This window comes from Rhinolophus sinicus, linkage group LG03, assembly GCF_036562045.2.
Source record: "Rhinolophus sinicus isolate RSC01 linkage group LG03, ASM3656204v1, whole genome shotgun sequence".
Taxonomy (NCBI): domain Eukaryota; kingdom Metazoa; phylum Chordata; class Mammalia; order Chiroptera; family Rhinolophidae; genus Rhinolophus; species Rhinolophus sinicus.
In genome coordinates this window covers 153,695,926-153,716,220 of record NC_133753.1, presented here as the reverse complement: position 1 = coordinate 153,716,220, position 20,295 = coordinate 153,695,926, and the positions used below count along the sequence as shown (strand labels likewise).

At 35.0% G+C, this 20,295-nt stretch overlaps 1 protein-coding gene across 2 annotated transcripts in view; it reads left to right on the top strand.

Moving 5' to 3' along the window:
- Positions 1 to 20,295, top strand: part of TNPO1 (transportin 1) — a 78,316-nt gene that overhangs the window by 4,544 nt on the left and 53,477 nt on the right. The window lies entirely within an intron of this gene.

Below are 20,295 nucleotides of genomic sequence, written 5' to 3'. Positions count from 1 at the left end.
GAGGTATATTTCAACAAATCATGAACAGACTAAATAGATGCACATAAATTATCAGGAATAGGTGGTATCCACCAAAATTGTGAAGAAAACGAATATAAAACACTGATCATTACGCTGTCATTAGAAATGATGTTTTTGAAAAATAATGAAATAAAAAGACAGATTATTTTCACTGGCTAATAGGAAAACAGGAAAATAATGAGAAAGATGGCAAATTATGAAAGACTTTGTGTGCCATTTATTCATTAACTAAACTTTTATTGGTGCTGGGATTGTCCCTTGTCCTCAAGAGATTTACGTACTAGTGGAGAGAGAGAGAGATGTGAACAAAGAAGCTCAATGAAGTATAGTTACAGCTTTCATAATAGTAATACATCTGTGGAGCACCCGGGAAGGCTCGTAACAGCTTTCATATAGAGTGAGAAATGGTGCAGGTGTTTCTGGGGACTAGGAGCAGCGCTTCAGAGAGTATGTCAGCAAAGGTAAGGACCTACTGTGTTCTTGAAACTCTTAGGCTGTTCAGCGGCCCTCCTAGAGCAGGAGTCCACAAATTTTCCTTGTAAAGGACCAAACAGTAAGTATTTTCTGCTTTGTGGACCCTACCAGCCCAGCCATTGTGTGGCAAAAGCTGTCATAGACCTTGTTGAAACTAATGGTGTGACCAGATTTGACTAGTGGACCGTAGTTAGCGAACCTCTAGTATATAGTAGAAGGATTTGAGGAAGAGATAACCAACTGAGCCTGTGTTGCCCTAGCACCAACCATTGAGAAATGTGAAAGGAGAAATTTACAACATTGATTTGTGTGACTCATTAAGAGCAAAATAAAATAGAAAAATCGATTATTTTTAAGCACTATAAAGCAATAAGAAAAGAACTCAGGTTTTTAAATGGGTAGATTCACAGAAGAGGAAATGCAGTTAGCCAGTAAGTATGAAATAATGTTCTACCCCATCAATAGGGAAATGCAAAGTAAAACTGAATATTTTTTTACCCATCATATTGGCAAAAGTGAAAAAGTGTATTGTCAAGTTTGTAGGGAAATTCATACATTGAATAAATCAGCACAGCAATCTATTTCTTAGAGAAACATACGGGTATATCAGGAGTCAGTTATATATACAATATGTCTGTCAGTAGCAACAGAACCTCCAGACTTCCAGGTCACCTTTCATCTCCTGCTCTCCAGTTCGTGAAAGGGTCTATATTTGTCTGCTTTTTTTAAGCCCCTTCCCAACTCTTCATATTCTTTTGCTGTGCCTGCTGGAATTCACAGTCCATCATCTGCAAAACCCAGTCTCAGCCTATACTTAAACGTTCCCTTCACGCTGTACGGAAGTTTCAGGAAGACTGATAGATGGTATATCAAAATCCACAGAATAATAAACTTCTAAATAAAGAAAAAAAAATTCCCTTCGTTTTCTTGCTCTTATGGAAACCTGATTTTTTACATTGTACAGTTTGGATGTTGTTGTTCTTTTCCATAGCTCTCCTTATTACTGTTCTAATAAGTAACAAAGGTGTCTGCATCTTTTTGCTGCTTTCAGACTATTCTCCCTTCTCCCTAAACATCTTCTTCCTAAAAATCCTCACTTTGGGGTTATTTCATCAGATTATGTAATCCACTAACCCTCATGATTACTATCAACTACTAACCTCCAAGTCCTTAGTACTCATTTCTCAGTTATTTTAGCTCCATGCTCACTGCCCCGTCTCTGTAATACCACCTCAATCTTGAAATTGAAGAGTAAAAAAAAATTAAAAAAAATAAAGAAATTGAAGAGTGAACATAACTGATCTTTCCAGTACCCTGACTCGTGTCCTAGACCTTTTCTCCAGTGCTTTTCCTATCTACCCTGTCTCTCAGTCACTCACTCCATCGTGATACCCTCTTGCGTTGTCAATAACTGCAGTCCCTCCATAGTTGCCATTTCATGTATTTTACTATGTGACCCTACTTCCTATTTTTGTAGCTCACTCTTCCTAGTTAGTGTTTCAACCCCAGCCATCTTTTTACGCCAGTGGAACCTCCAATCCAATGATCCTATTACCTATGTTTCCCCAAAAATAAGACCTAGCCGGACCATCAACTCTAACGTGTCTTTTGGAGCAAAAATTAATATAAGACCTGGTATTGTATTGTATTGTATTGTATTGTATTATATTATATTATACTATATTGGACCTGGTCTTATAAGAAAGACCGGGTCTTATATTAATGTTTGCTCCATTAGATGCATAGAGCTCATAGTCTGGCTAGGTCTTGTTTTGGGGGAAACACGGTACTATTTCCCAGCCAATCACCTCTTGATGTTTTGATTCCCTTTCTTACTCAGCTTAAATTCAATGGTTAATCATTTGAATCACTGCTTTGGATCCGCTCCCTTGCTCTTTGCTTCCTTGGTAGATCCACAGTCCTAGTAGTTAAACCAACTCTCTGCTTTCTTTGCACCTGCCCCTCTGTAACTTAGTGTGGCTAGAAGAAAACACACAACTACCCACGACCATGTACCTCAAGTGGGTCCTTAATGCTGCCTGTTGATTATACTTTATTTTCCTAGTCTGTTCACTTCCCCACTCTCCTAAATGACTATTTCATACCTTTGTTTCTTCAAACCTGCAACATCTCTTCTCGTCTTCATTTTCAGCTCATGATCTTGGTTCCTACTTTGCTAAGAATATTGAAGCAATCAGAAAATTTCGAGACTCCCTCCACCCCATGTGCCTACCAGCATCTGTGCCAATATGTGCTATTTTTCTGCTTGTTACCTTAGATTAAGTGTTCATGTTCCTGTGTCTGCTTTTGTACTAGATCCCATCCTCTCCCATCTGCTCCGTGACATCACTTCAGCTTCTCTCCTTTCACATCAATTTTTTTCTTTATTGGATTATTTCTATCAGCTATTATTTCTCCCATCTTTAAAAAAAAAACAAAGAAAAAAAGACCCACTTTTTACCACCTATTTCCCCCCTTTGTTTTTTGTTTGTTTGTGTTTTGGTTTTTTTGTGGGGTTTTTTGTTTCCTTTTGTAGCATTATTCCTCGAAAGAGTTGTCTCCATTGCTATTGCCAAGTTTTCTCCTCTCATGCTCTATTAAACCCACTTCCAATCCAGCCTTTGTCTGCACCATTCTCACACACACAAAATCTAGTCCTTACAGTGGCCTGCAAAGCTCTACATAATCTTTTCAACACACTTCCCTTTCACTTCACCTTCCTGACCTCATGCTCACTGGCCTTGTTATATCATAAATATATCAGACATGTTCCCCCTTCAGGGCCTTTGCTTTAGCTAGTTCAGCTGTCTGGAATGTTCTCCCAAATACCTACTTGGCTCACTGGTCTTACCTCCAGGTCTTTGCTCAGATTTCACCTCCTCTAACCCCCTACTTAATAATGCATCCTACTTTCTCCCATCCTCTTTATCCTGGATTCTTTATTTTTTGCAAAGCACATACCGCCTTCTAACACACTATATCAGGGTCAGCAATCTACAGCCCCGTTGCCCTGTGGCCTGCTTTTGTACAGCCTATGAACTAAGAATGGATTTTACATTTCTAAAGGGTTGTAACACAAAAACAAAGAACATACAACAGACATATGTGATCTGCAAAGCCTAGAATATTTACTGTCTGGCCCTATGCAGAAAAAATTTGCATTATGTGTTCTATTGTCTTTCTCCTCCTACAAGAATGTAAGTTCCCGAGAGGGCAAAGATCTTAATTTTATTTTTTGCTGTATCTGCAGCAACTAAAACAGTGCGTAGAATATAATAGGCACTCAGTAAATATTTCTTAAATGAATGAATTACTTGTAATGGTGCAAAATTGGAACTACACGTAGGTTAAGTGTTCATGATAAACCATACTGCAGTTAGTAATGAAATAGAGCTATACGTAATGGGTAGGAAAGCGAAGGCATATTTTGAATGAGTTTTCATAGAACAGAAATAAAGCCTTTTTTATTTCTACGGAAACACGTATTTAAATGTGCAAAGGACAGCTCTATAAGAATATGCATCAAATGGATATTGGAGTACCTCCAGGGAGGGGCCCAAGATGAGGAGATGTACTTGAAGGGAACTTGAATTTCATCTGTATTTACATTTTTCATATAATGAGAAACAGTCACGTATTCATTTTTCCTTTAAAGATTTTTTTTTTTTTAATGAAGAAAGGGGAAATCAAGAAAAAGGTACTAACTAAAGCAATGAGAGGAAATAGAAAATAATGGGGGAAGAGAGGGGAGAGAACATTATCTTTCATAAATGTCGTATTTGACCAGCAGTCTGCATGAGGAGAAGGAGTGAATAATAAGAATATTTGAAAAAAGAGTATGCAAAAGTAAAGACTCTGAGGTGGGACCAAGCATAACATTATCAGGGAAGTACAAAAAAACCCTGAGTGGAACATAGTGAAAAAGGGCGCAGAGACTGCTAGGAGAGTAGTTCAGAGAGGGGCAGGAGCCCAGATGAGGTGCAACTTTGTGTGTAGGCTGCGGTAAGGATATGAGGTGTGATGAGAAACCATTGGAAGGTTTGGACAGCGAGAAGACGTGGTTTCACTGAAGCTTTAATATGGTCATTTATGCTGCTTTGTCTCAGAAAATGGGCTGTAAAAGAACAAAAGAGAAAGCAAGGAAACCTAGTGCCATAGACCATGCTCTTGTAGAACATGCATCTGGACAGTGGAGAAGGTAAGAAGTGGTCAGAGGGTATATTTTAAAGTTAAATTTTGACAATTACTGGCTGATAGTTTAGATGTGAGATATAAGCGAAATCAAGGATGACCCCTTAGTATTTAGTATTAGTTCAGCTTGATATAATATATTGATATAATAGTATTTAGTGATGTTGGGCAGCTGGAGGAGAAGCAGATTTGAATGTGCTGGGAAAAGAATGAAGAGTTCTGTTTTAGCAACAAAGACTGAGATACCCATTTAACAAACAAGTAGATATAGATATGTCTTGTAAGATGTTGGATACTTAAGTCTGGAATTCAGGGTGCTCTTTCATGGCAGAGACTGGATGAGATCATGTAGATAGAAAAAAGAAAAGGGCCTAGGATATTTAGGGGTGGGAGAACCAGCAAAGGAGACTGACGAAGAGTAGCAAGTGAAATAAAAGGCAAACCAGGGAGATGTGATGCCACGGGCGGAGAGGTGAAACAGTGGTTGCCTGTGTTCAGCGCTATGGTGAAATTAGGTTGAGACCAATAAGGAAATCTCAGTCTCAATGGAGTAGGGAAAAGAAGGGGAGATGGTGGCTGTACACAACTTTCAAATTTGTCTGTGAATACAGGTGAGTGGAGAAATTGAGTAGTAGTGGAAGGCGAATGGAGTCAAAGCTGGTTTTGAAAGGTATTTTAAGTATTTTTAAACTTAGAGAAAAGTTGTGAGAATAATTCGGAGAAATCCCATAAACACTACCGGTTTCACCGATTTTTGACATTTTGCCACATTCTTCCCACTAACACACACACACACATACACACATATAAAGATTTTATTGGGGAAGGGGAACAGGACTTTATTGGGGAACAGTGTGTACTTCCAGGACTTTTTTCCAAGTCAAGTTGTTGTCCTTTCAATCTTAGTTGTGGAGGGCGCAGCTCAGCTCCAGGTCCAGTTGCCATTACTAGTTGTAGGGTGCGCTGCCCACCATCCCTTGTGGGATTCGAGGAATCGAACTGGCAACCTCGTGGTGAACTGGCAACCTCGTGGTTGAGAGCCCACGCTCCAACCAACTGAGCCATCCGGGAGCTCAATGGCAGCTCAGCTCAAGGTGCTGTGTTCAATCTTAGTTGCTTAGTTGCAGGGGGCAGAGCCCGCCATCCCTTGCGGGACTCGAGGAATTGAACTGGCAACCTTGTGGTTGAGAGCCCACTGGCCCATGTGGGAATCGAACCGGCAGCCTTCAGAGTTAGGAGCATGGAGCTCTAACCGCCTGAGCCACCGGGCCGGCCCCACACAAATATTTTTTTGATCATTTGATAGTAGGTCCCATACATTTTCCCCTTTACCCCTTAATGTCTTATGACCTATATGTCTTAAGAGCCAGGATATTCTTTCCTGAAATAACACTGGTATCAAATTCAGGAAATGTAGTTTTTCAGTCTGTATTACAGTTTTGTCACTTGTACCAGTTACATCCTTCATAACATTTTTTTCTCCTGTATATGATCCAGTCCCGAGTTTTATATTACATTTAGTTGTTGTCTTTTTAGACAGAGAAAGTTTATTTTAATGGACTCTTTGCCATTTTATCCTCATAACAACCCCAAGAGACAGAGGTACTATTATTTCATTTTATAGATCATAGGTTAATTAATCTTTCCATGACTAATATTAAGTGGCAGAACAAGAACTCAAAGTCAAGCAGAGGAACTCCGGGTGTGTACTCTTAAGTGCTGTACTACAGAGCCACCCATGTAGTGCATGGAAAAATCTGATATTCCTTGTTTGAAGTGGACGAATAAGTCAAATACAGAGGGTGCCAAAAAAAAAGTATACACATTTTAAGGAAGGAAAAAACTGTATTAAAATTGTAATATTCGATATATGCTGATAACAAAAGATGAATACAAGTCATGTGTACACAATTTTTTGGCACGCCCAGTATGTAGATAAGAGGCAGTGATCCGTATATCAAAAGGATAATTTTAAATTTCTAGATCTACATTATAACTCTTTGTAATGATAGATCAGGGTTTAATATATCACCCTGATGAGCATTAGGACAGAAGGAAGAGCAAGAAAAGTGAAGATATTTAAACTTTATATGTAAAATTTACCAGACTTTTGCATAAATGATGTTTTCAGAGTTATTGATGTTGATTGTTTAGAAGGTTAAATAAAATACTTGGGTTTATTCTTCTGTGGTAGAGTTTAGATGGTAGTACGTACATGAACATGGTATGAAGGTTCCTGATCTGTTTCACAAAGTATGTTTCATTTCATAAAATGCTGCTTGTCAAACCTTTATTAGAAAATAGTATGAGACTTAATTTAGGAAAAGAGCGTTAGACAGTGAACTGTTGAAACCACAGAGCAGGAATTAGAATTCTCTAATAAATTTTTAGTTAAAAACAATGTTTTACACAGTGTTCTGTTAAACACAGTTTTTAGGGTATAATGGGTAAAAACTTCTGTTCAGTAGAAACCCAAGTTATGATGAAAAGTTTTCTTGAACCATTTTCAATTAACGATTGTTCTTAATGTTGAGCGTGACTTCTGTAAGAAGTGACCTGAGCCAGCCCAGTACGGTGCCCTTCCTTTCACAGGAGCGCAAGTATTTGCTGAGGGAATCAAGTGACATGTAGCTTTCACTCAGGTAATTTAGTAGTCCCAGAACTACACTGGAACAATGGAGTTGAAGACAAGTTACCCTGAAGGCTTGGAGAATTTCAGTAGCAAGTATAAAGAAAAGAAGTAAGGCTGGCTTTTATATGTGGAATTTGACCAGATGCATTATTTATAGTCAACTAAATGTTTTACTTTTAGAAGCTGAAAGGATGGTCTTTAGTAGCTTTACAGATGAGGAAATGAACCAAATAAGTGTAAATGATTTGTGCAGGATTGCCCAGCTAGCTATTCTTGGTGCAGGGACGAGAGCCCCAGATCTCTGACACTCCTTGTTTGATGATGTTATTTTGGCTCTTTATGGCACAGAAGACTTAAAGACGCATGGTCAGAGGCAGTTTGTCCTAACGTCCTATGAAGTTACACTGGGCTTGTTTAGCTCCAGAAAGGCTGTGGCTGTGAGTTCAAGTGTCTGCGTCGCCTCCCCTGACAGTGTCCTTTCTCTGGCCTGACACCCGTCCCCCTCCTCCATAAGTCAAGAATGAAACGGTAGAGAAACTGAAAACAGGTAGGAGGTTTTTCTGGAGTCTTGTAAGCTCAGAATCAAGAGACTGGTACAGTAGTTTAAGATTTAATTTAGGTATTTGATGGGGAAGCTTAAAGAAACGTTTGAGGCCTAAAAATGAAAAGGTTCTAATAAAAATCCTGGCTTTACTATAACTTGACATCCTAGTGGGCTAAAGGCTTTTGTTTTGGGGTTGGTACTTGCTGATCAGGTACACAGCAGACAATTTTTATTTAATTTGTATTTATAAAACAATCTACATAGTCACACTCCATTGAGATTCTAGTAGAGCTTAAATTGATCAGCCAGGACAAAATTATGATTTCAGGTAAGATTGTCATTTTATAGCTCTGGGTATTATAAACTCGTATACATCTCAGATGCTTTTAAGTCACGTTCATCAAATACCTAGCCAATTGTTTAATAAGGTAAAGAAATCTTAGAGATTTCCTAGTTCATCCCTCTCATTCCAGACTTTTATTGTATTTGTAGTTTCCAGCTATAAAATTTTGCAGATACAAGTACTTAATAAATGTTTGCTTATTGATTTAATTTCTAGAGTTTATTCTAGAATATGCACGCTACTCCTATAAGAATGTATAATGAAAGTTGACTGGAGACTATATTTTATTAACTGCTTGTAATATGGATTATTTGCTATATGAAAGTTTTTTTAATTGAAATATACCATGTGACTTAAGACAAAGGTTTGCTTTCTGTATCTCCAGCCCTACTTTAGGAAAATAATTTAGGAAAATTTACTTTATAGTGAATTTATTTTCCTTTCTAAGAATCAGCTTAGTGTAATGGAAATAGTGTGTGCTTTTGAGGCAGTTCATTAAACTCTTATGTCTACAAATTATGAGTGTACCTCATAGACTAAATAGGCACACGGAACTATACCATTAGTCTCAAGTGAAGATAATGCGTAAGCATATATTTTCTTTCCATCTCTTCTTAGCTATTATATTAGTTTCGTTAGGCAGAAAAATATATTAAGAATCCAGTGACAATTTTAATATAATTTTTCATCTTAAACAGTTTCCATTTACTATTTTCTAAATGTCTTAATTTTAAATTACTTAAATGATTTATGAATTATTTTCTTAAAAACTAAAATAGTATATGACACAAATGATTGATTAGCAAAATGAAAAGTACTAGAACTCTAATCTTTTTCAGTTCGGTATATGCTAAATGACAAATTTAAATTATTTGTGGTATGCTCAGTTCTACAGTCGGAATTCTCTTATACATTAATAATTTTTGTTTAAAATATTTATAGGTATGATTATTGAGAGAATCTATAGAACTTGTTACTACAGAAGTCTTAAGAACCATTATAGAAGAATTGTAGACCCTCTTTTCTAAGCTAAAATTCATCTTAATTTGCTGTTGGCTTTTACCTTTTTTATGAGATTTTTTTTTCCTTCTAGTTCAGCATATGATTTAATTGAGCTTTTATTGATTTTTTTTTTTCTTAATGATATTTCTGGAATGATGCAAAACTGTTTTGAAACATTAGGAAGTTGGTGAGAGATGCTTAAAATATTTTTATATTAAAGAAAATTGTGGTATTCCTGTTCTAAATTTTGTAGTCTTACTGTATTTGTATATCTTGAGTATTTCATTTAAACATTTAAATAAGTCTTAACATTAATTTGATATTATAACATTATCAAAAATTATTTTCATACATATAAAGTATTAGAATCATAATAAAAAAACTAGTCACAAGTGTAGAATCTATAATAATTCCCTTTTTTTTTAAAGCAAAAGTGAAACTTCTGTTCTCTAATTATTAAGACAGCATTTCTCTGAGACTAAGTTTATCGGATTATAAAATAACTTTTCTGGTATAATTCTTCTGCTTTGAATCAGTTTTTTTCAATTACTATAAAGATATTTTTTTAATTTTCAATATTAATATTGTGTCTACTCATTTTAATGGCATAATCTGAGCAAAAGTACATCAATTTTCTACAACTAAAACTTAACCCTTTAAGTACCTGTAAGAATTTTCACCAAAAATCTATATTTCATACCTTCTTAAAAAGTAAAAAAAAAAAAAAAAGGTGTAATTTAAGTTTGTTTATGACACTGTGAATAGCAAGCATTGTACCATAATATAGTGAATTCTTCTTTGAGTTCTTTTGTTTTGCCCTATTTATGACTTCAAACAATTATACTGTTGGAGTATTTTATATTTTTTTCCTTGTAAAGGTAACATAACTACAATATTGAAACATTTTTAAGGAGAACAGAAAAAAGGACCCATTATCTTAACACTCTAATACATTGCTAGCTTTTCATTATTTCCTTCTATTTTTTTTCATTTAATAATTCTGTCTTATACATATTTTTTCTTATCTGTAATTGTTTTCTATATACAACTTTTAATCCTTTTTTTTTTTACTTTCTAATCATAAACATTTTCCATGTCATAACCGAAATTAGCCATCTGTTTTAATGGCTGTATAATAGCCTAACAGTTGAATGTTGTGTTATTTACCCATATGTTTATTGTTGTATTAGCAATAACCTGGGATAAAATCTTTGAAAATAATACTTTCTTTTCTGTATTTAGAATTCTTAGGATACAGTCTCAGAAGTGTAATCATGAGGACAAAGGGTATAGAAATGTATATGGCTCTTGATATAGATTGCTGAGCTGATTTCCAATAGGTTGTGTTAGTTTATATTCTGTCAGTAATTTGTTCAAGTTGATTCATCATATCTTTAGCAGTATCAGATATTATTGTTATAAAATTATCTTTGCTAATTAGTCTGAAAACGTTACTTCATTTACTGTTGTATTTCCTCTTGTGCATTTTTTTCATGTACTATCTACTAGTTCTAAATTAGATTTCCAGATAAGTAATTACTGTATTAGCTCTTGTATCACCTAACTTCATATTGTCATAATGTACTAGGAGCTCCCTTTTATATTTCTTCAAATAAAGCATATGTTTGTCCACCAGATTTGTAAATAGTGGTGCCCCCTGGAAATGCATGATAAGAAATGTTGTAGGTCCTTTGAGATGTGGACTAAGTCTTGGGAAACAAATATTACCTGAAAGCTGGCATCATAGTGAGGATAAATTGCTAGTGTTCCTACATTTCCCACTGGTATAAAGTGTTAATAAAATGAATATTGTGTGAGGTTTTGGGTTTGGGGTTTTTTTTCCGGTGATGGCAGCAGGGGTAGTGATTGCCAATGCTCAGCACCAAAATAGCATAACTTGGAAAAGGCATGGGAAGGGGGAGGAGGGTAGAAGTAGATGGGTAAGGAATTCCGTTGTCTGTAAAGAGGATGCATGCCCTGAACTGGCAGCTGGCTTTATTCTGGGATTTTCTCTATTCTTCCTACTCAGTTTACTCTTCACCCATCTGGGTATATTCATTATACTCAGTACCTCTCAGAGACTTTCATGTCAGCTCTCAAATTTACTCTGGTGTTTAAGGAAATTGATTGCTATGATAGCCATCAGCCTTCATTGTACCATCCCACAGTTCCTAGACAACTCCCAAAAATGTTCAATTCCTTCCACACATTTTGGGAATAGTTTGTTAAAATATATACATAATCATGTGATTATTTATTTAAATATTTATTTAGTATTTCTGTTCTGATTAAGCTTTTTTGGTTCCAAGGAAGAACAACTCATTTAGATTGCCTTAAGAGAAAGGGATAGGTTAAGTAATTTGTGGAAATAGCCATCAAGAAGCAAAGCAGCTCCCAGGAACAGTTACTAACACTCTGATGGACCATGTCATCTTGCTCAAAGCTTCCTTGCTTCTCTCTGTACTGGCCCATTCTCCTCTCTTTTTGTTTAGAATTTCTGCCCCTTTATAATTTTGCTTGCACTTGGAATCTAATGATGGCTGCCTGCCTACCACATCATGACTTTTTAGCTTCTGCTTTAAGAACTGGTAAATGGTAAATGATCATAGTACGTCCTGATCATGTTTCCAAGAAAGGAAATCCAATTGATTTATCTAATCATTTTGTGTCATAATTCATTATATGGAAAGTCATGTACCCAATTCTGGTTTAATAATTGCGTTTAGGAAATGGACTCACAAAGCATCAACCTTGCCATTAGACCCATCGCTTAAACATGGGCTGTAGGCTACCCAGTTCCCTTTAGAAAAGGCCTTTGGGTTTACTGCTATATACCTGTCAGAAAATCAGTGCACTATACAAAAAACTAGGGTGGGGGGAAAGAACCTCATAATATAAAATGGGATATTCTAGCTGCTTTGAAAACTAGAAATCAAATTCTTCCCTTTCATTAATTTATAGTGTTGATTTCTAGGTCTTTATTTCGCCATTTATTTTAAATAAGAGGATTGGATAGATAGTGTCTAATTCTATTTTCATTCTGAAGACAAGATGTTATGACTGCTATTCTCTAATTTGAGTTAAAGTTTAAGTTGATCAATTCCAATTTCATGGGATGGGATAGAAGGTGATAGGACATGATAACTCATTTCTATTTGTAAGAGGACAATAAGCTTTTTAACTCAAGATTCAATGTTAAAGATATATTCTTATAAACTGAACACTTTCTTGGTGTGTATGGTAGATAGTGTTATCCTTTGTGTGCAATGTAATCTCACGTTTCCTTACCATCTCACATTTCATTCGAGGTTTTATATATTCATTAATTTTGTTATGCCTCGATCTTAGTTGAGTCTTGTTCCTTTGTCACAGTAATAGAAAAACAGACTTGAACACTCACAGAATATGTGCTGTTGTTATTGTTGTACGAAATAAACTGTTAGTTGTATAGTACTATCTGTCATAGGACACTGTTTCCCGCTATTTTTTTTCCATTTGTGGACTATATAGAATTTATTTTGTATTCTTTTCCTATCTTCTTCATACTATGAGTATTACCCCCAATCAACTACTTAGTTTTCACACTTAAAACATTTCTACAGACTGATTACATTCATGTCTGTTTTAATATTTACCACTTGATTTCTGATTCTTTGTTCCTCTTAGTTCTCCAATACCTACATTTTTTTTCATTTTTCTATTTCTTTAGAATATTACCTCACTTAAACAACAGCTCAAACAGCCCATTTTGTTGCATAGTTTTTGATCATACAAAAATAATTTAAGTAGTCTTCATCTTAACTCTGTCTGATGATACAAAACGCCATCAGTAAATCTAGGTGTTAATGATAATTTCAATGGGTGGTAGGTGAAATTCAAAGGGTGTGAACATTAAGTACCTACTATTGCAGCACTTTATATTCTGATTTAATCTTCTCATCAACCCCATTTCACAGATGACTGAACTGTGGCTCAGTCACTGTCCTGAAAAATAAATTGAGAGAAGTGGGATTTGAACCCATCTATGGATAACTTTGGAACCCATACTTCCTCTATTCTATCTTCCTGCTTATCAACAATAAATCGTGTACACCAATATTCAGCTCAGGATCTAAAATTGTAAAAATTGATTTTCTTTTGTAAGTTTTTTTCTTCTGTGTCTGTCTTCCCACAACTGAAATCTGAATGTGTGAGGGAGATTTCAAAGAACAAAGGAAAGATTAGCTAAAAGCTAATGATAATCAGCCTACTGACCACTTACCATTTACCCTCTTTGTATTCTGTCTAAACTACTCTGACCCTTTTCAAATTCAGCCCTGGCCCGTGAACATAGTGCTATGTTTCTGTTTCTTTTTACACTTGAAAATGTGAAATACTGAATCAACACATTATACTTGAACAATCAAGGATAATTTGGGACATGAAATTAGAAATTCCTAGGGCCCTCACACTCCAGAATTTTAGGAACAATCTAACTGCAATGAAACAATATACTTGTGGTCACAAAAATGATCTATAATGGCTGTCTCCATGTGTTATCTAATTTTTCAAAAAAATTATCTTAGCCCCTTGTCAACTTTACAGGGGCTCACTTTATAAACATGCCAAGTAGATTCTAAGATAGTGACTCATACCCTTTATTGATTTTATAATTTCAGATGTGTTGCACAGGAAAATATTTGGCTGTTTGCACCATAGCTTTTTTCACCAGATCCTTAAGTGTAGTTAGTAAGTGCAGCTATAATCAGTAGCTTGCCTGGTACTGCTACATTTTTAATCATTCAAAACCAGTAGTTTACCAAGAGCTATCATAATCTTGCTAGAGAGCATATAGATTTGTCTCCATCTTGCATGTATGTCCACACATAAACCATCATTAAATAATCAAAGTGGAGAACAATGTTACTTTAAGAAAAGCTACTCTCTTAATTGATCTGTGAATTAAAGAGGTAGTTTGGAGTAGAAGAAAATTAGACCAGGAATAGGAAGACATACATTGCAACCCAACTTTTTTTTTTTTTTTTTTTGAGAAGTAGTAGTAAAACTCTTTTTTTCTTTTTAAAATACTTTTCACCTTTATTGAGATATAATTGACATATGACATTATGTAAGTTTAAGATATATATAGGTATTGTGAAGTGATGACCAAAACAAGGTTAGTTAACATATCCATCATTTCACATAGTTACACATTTTGTTTTTAATTTGGAGGGTGTGAGCACTTTTAAGATTTACTCTCTTAAAGCAACTTTCAAATATATAATACAGTATTGTTAACTATAGTCACATGCTGTACATTACATCCCTAGAACTCATTCATCTTATAACTAGAAGTCTGTGCCCTTTGACCACTTTCACCCATTCCCCCCAACCCCCTGCCCCTGGCAAACACCAATCTGTTCTCTGTTTCTATGAGTTTGGGTTTTGCTTATTGGGTTTTTATTTATTTATTTATTCATTTATTCATTAATTATTTATTTTTGATTCCTCATATAAGTGAGATCATACAATATTGTCTTTCTCTGTCTGACTTATTTCACTTAATATAATGCCCTCAAGGTTCATCCATGTCACAAGAGCAGGATTTCCTTTTTTATTGCTGAATAATATTCCGTTGTATTTGTATACCACATTTTCCTTATCCATTCATTTGTTGATAGACATATACATTGTTTCCATGCCTTGACTATTGTAAATAATACTGCAGTGATCATGAGGGTGCAGATATCTCTGACATAGTGATTTTATTTCCTTCCAAGATATACCCAGAGTGGAATTGCTGGATTGTATAGTAGTTCTGTTTTTAATTTTTTGAGGAACCTCCATCCTGTTTTCCATAGTGGCTGCGCCAATTTATATTCCCACCAACAGTGCACAAGTGTTTCCTTTTCTCCACATCCTCGCCAGCACTTGTTATATCTGTTCTTTTTGATGATAGCCATTCTAACAGGTTTGAGGTGTTATTTCACGGTGGTTTTGATTTGCTATTTCACAGTGGTTTTGATTTGCATTTCACTTGTGATTGGTGGTATTGAGGCCCTTTTCATGTACCTATTGGTCATTTGAGTATCTTCCTTGGAAAAAATATCTATTCTGGTCCTTTGCCTATTTTTTAAATCAGGTTACTTGGATTGTTTGTTTGTTTTTTGTTTTTTTGTGGTGTTTTTTTTTTGTTTTTTTTTTGCTGAGTTGTATAAATTCTTTATATATTTGGATATTAACCCCTTATCAGATATGTGGTTTGCAAAATTTTCTCCCATTCGTAGATTGCCTTCTCATTTTGTTGATGGTTTCCTTTGTTGTACAGAAGCTTTTTTAGTTCTATAGAATCCTACTTGTTAATTATACTTTTATTGTTTGTGCTTTGAGTATCATATCCATGAAATCACTGCCAAAACCAATGTGGAGGAGCTTTTTCTCTGTGTTTTCTTCTAGGAATTTTCTGGTCTCAGGTCTTAATTCAAGCTTCAATTTATTTCAAGTTCATTTTTGAGTGGTGTAAGATAGGGGTCCAGTTTCATTCTTTTGCATGCAAATATCCAGTTTTCTCAGCACCATTTATTGAAGATAAATAAATTTTTCCCCATTGAGTATTCTTGGCTCCTTTGTCAAATATTAGTTGACTGTATATGCATGGATTTATTTCTTGGCTCTCAATTACGTTTCATTGGTCTATGTATCTTTTTTGTCTGCCAGTATCATATTGTTTTGATTGTTATGGCTTTGTAATATAGTTTGAAATCAAGAAGCGTGATGCCTCTGTTTTTGTTCTTCTCTCTCAGGATTGCTTTGGCTATTCAGTGTCTTTTGTGATTCCATGTGGATTCTAGAATTGTTTTTGCTTTTCTGTAAAAAAAAATGACATTGGAATCTTGATAGGGATTGCATTATCTCTGGATGTTTTTGAGTAGTATGAACATTGTAATAATATTAATTCTTCCAATCTGTGAACATGGAATAGCTTTCCATTTGTTTGTCTTCTTCATCAGTGTCTTACAGTTTTCGGAGTAGAGCCCTTTCACATCCATGGTTAAATTTATTCCTAAGTATTGTCCTCTTCTTGATGAAAGTGTAAATGTGATGTGTTCTTTATTTCTTTTTCAGATTATTTGTTGTTACCATGTTTCCCCGAAAATAAGACCTAGCTGGACAATCAGCTCTAATGCGTCTTTTGGAGCAAAAATTAATGTAAAACCCAGTCTTATTTTACTATAATGTAAGACTGGGTATAATATAATACCAGGTCTTATATTAATTTTTGCTCCAAAAGACACATTAGAGTTGATTGTCCAGCTAGTTCTTATTTTCAGGGATACATACACGGTACTTAACTTTGAATTTTCAGTGCTCACTGAGCACCTGGTAGTTGAGTTGTTCAACTTAATATTTACTCAGTTGAATTAATGGCAACAACAGTCATATTTATTCAACAACTATTTATTGAATCAGACTCTGCTAGGCAAAGAAGGCAGAAAGTCCTTGCTCTCAAGGAACACATAATCTATTGCTAAGACAGACCTGGAAATAATTATAATACAGTGTGACAGTTTCTAAAATGGGAATAGCTATAAACTATAGATCTGTAATGAAAAAAACACAAGTCTTGTGGGGAGGTCCTGGAATAATGTCGCAGAAGAGAAATAGTATCCAGTATCAACCACAGCACCAAGGAAGACTCTTAATAATATAGTTGGAAATTGAATAGATGAGCATAACTCTGAAGAGTGAGAAGGAGTTTGCCAAATGGTCAAATTCAAAGAGGGCATTCCAGGCAGGAAATCCCTATTCAAAGGCTGAGAGGTATAAAAGCTGCAGTTGGTATTACTACTGACGCGTAAAGTGGGAGGTTGATTCGTAAGAGAGAAAGCTGTCCCTGGAGGTAATGGACCAGATCATGAAGAGCCTCATCCAGGAAAAGAAGTTAGATTTTATCTTGCAGACTGTAGAAAACCATTGATGTAACAATTAAAACTGTATTTCAAATCATACTGTATGCCAAGCAGGCACCTATAATCCTATTATAGAGCTGGTATATTCTCATTTTATAGTTGGGGAGCTGAGATTAAGTAACTTGTTTGTGTTCTCACCACTACTAAGTGGAAGAACTAGGATTTATATTTAGGTTGGTTGAGTCCAGTCCACCTGCCTGCTTTTTAAACTATATTTTACAGCCCCTTCAGCAGGGGAGACACTAGATATTTTTACTTTTATTAACCAGTCTGGCTTCTTTCCCGCACATCATCCTCAACTCTAGCAACTTCAAAGTTTTATATAAATTAAAATTCTTATCAGTTTGGAACTCTTGATTAAGTTTTAGTCTTCTAAAGACCCCAGATGGTATCTTACAGTAACTTACCTCTTGCAGGATACTTTTTATTCTGGTGCCATCTTCTGTCTAGATAGTTCAAATAACTGTCTTTGCTTATTGAAATGCCTTTGGTGGGGGGAAGGCACGCACCATTGAATGTCATGGACCAATCAGCATGACTTATGTCTTCTAAAAGAAAAATTTGAAGTACTGCTTCCCCTTTTTTGGGAACATTTTGATCTGTCTTGAACATGCATAAAGAATAGTGACTATTTTTTAAAAATTCAGTATTAATGTTGATATTCTATTAATTCATATAGATGTCATTTTTACTATTTAAATAAATTATTTCTACCTCATAATTCTGGTGTGCTTTATTAGCTTGAAGTACTTCAGATGTTATTGAAATAACCCTGTGACCTCTCTGGCTACCCTAAGATAAATTCTTCCTAATTTTAATGGCTATTGAAATGGGGTAAATTCTGGAGATAGAGTTGATGGTGGTTGTACAACAATGAGAATGTACTTAATGCCACTGAACTGTACAATTTAAATGTTTAAAATGCTAAATTTTATATTGTATTCCACAATATAAATGTGATATAGAAATTCAAAGTGGCCTGAGATCTCTTATCAAGCAATTACCAATCAAATATTTTTGAGAGCCTTTTGTTCCAGATAACTTCAGTAAGGTAGGAGGAGGGGTTTAGCTCAGTTTTCCCTATGCCATAATCATAGGCTGATCAAATTAAATACTTAATACTAAGCTGTTTGAAAAGAAGAAGAATTCTGTTTATTTGAATGCAAGGATAAAGAAGGCTTGTTGGTAATGATGTTATGCGACAGTTATCCTCGGGATGGATGTGATGATGCCTTTCAGACTTCTGGCTTTTGGCCCCTGGCTTTAGTTTCTTGTTCAGATGGGCAGCTAAGGAGTTAAGTAAACTATCCAAATGTCATCTCAACAGGTGTGACGTGCATGTAGCAACTCCAACTCATAACTAAGCCTCAGACTTTCAGTTTCCCCCCTACCCCCCATTCACTGCAGTATCAGGAGAAATTTATTCACCCATTATATTCACAAAAATTTTAAAGAACGTGCTGGCGGAGATATGGGAAACATTCATATTGTTGGTGTGAATTACATAACTATTTTTGGAAAGTAATCTGATAATAACTCAAAATTTTTGAATACACATACTTTTGGCCTAATCCCACTGGGTTGCTACTACTGTGTAGGGACATTAGTACAGGAGTATTTTTTGGTATGTTCATAATGGCAAAAAAGTAGAAACAACCTGGAAGCCAATCAGTAAATGGTTGAACAAATTATGTTCTTTCGATTCTAAAGACCAATGTGATCTATTAAAAAGTGAGTTAAATCTATATGCATTGGCTGGGAATGATGGTCTTTCTATATTATGTGTAGTGTGATCCTTAAAAAAAACACAGAACTATATTTATGTTTGAGAATAGAGAAAGGTATGAAAGGATTCACATCAAACTGATGAACTGATTCAGGGAGGCAAGCTTGGAGGAAGGACTGAATTAAGTTTCCTCGTAAGGCCATGTTTGATTTGTGATAATATCGTTTTTATAATTTTAAAAGTAAAAAAATGAATTTTGAAGTAAAAAGAAAAGGGTAGGGCTCTATAATAGAAATTATAATAGAGATCACTTTGGGGTGGGTTGGTGACAGAATGCGTACAAGAGAAACCTTGGTACAGATAATATAGCTTGATGTGGACATTGGTTACACAGGTGTGTTCAGTTTCTAAAAATCTACTCTAGTTGTATGCTTTTGATTTTGTACAGGTTTGTGTATATATTATACCAATTAAAAGTTTATTAAAATTATGGCACAGCAATGCAGTAGAATGCTATTATGTTTTTAAAAATACATTTTAATATATAAAGTTGAGCAAGAAAAAAGATAATCCCATTATTATGAAATATAATGTATATAATATAAACACACGGAATGAAGACTGGAATAAAAACACTACAGTATTACTGATGTGTCCAAATGATCCTTTTTCTTTTTTTTAACATATTTGGGGTTTGGTTTGTTTAGGAAGCCCGTAGAAGGTGGTGAGTGAAGCTGGATTACAAGATATTAAGCAGAAAATAAGGATAAAGAAGGAGAGAGGAAAAGGTTAAAAGAAAAAGATATAAAAACAATGCTAACTAGAAAGGTGCAGTAAGGTCAGGTAATTTTTTTTAAATCTCTACTAGGAAGGGACTCTTACTAGAAAGGGACTAATTTCAGCTGTCAAACCATCATGTAGTAGTAGGGCCATACAAAAACCACTCTCCTTCAGCAAACTCATTTTGGTTTTTACAAATAATTCATATTTGATACTTAAGTTTTGTTTTTAAGCATTTAGTTTTAGTGAAACTGCCGTTGATATGTTTCAATTGATTGCAGCAGAAGCAACTCCTAATAGCTTAAACCTATATTCTCCTAATCTTCACTGATTAATTGTAATCTACCCAGATCTTTTTGTCTCATAGTTGTCCCATGATCAAATAATAACTCCCCAAGTTGGAGTGAGAATCAAATGAGAAAATATATGTGAAAACACTTTAATAGAATTAAATACTATCCAATTGTAAATTACATTATTTTTATTTTCTTTTAGCCCAAAGCCCTTAGTTGTGAAACGTGGTTATTTCAGATGGAATTTATTTCACTTAGTAAATTCAAAAGTTGGAGTTTATGAAAGAATGCATTTTTAAATCAAGTTCTGCAGATGTAAATGCAATATCTAGTGTTTATC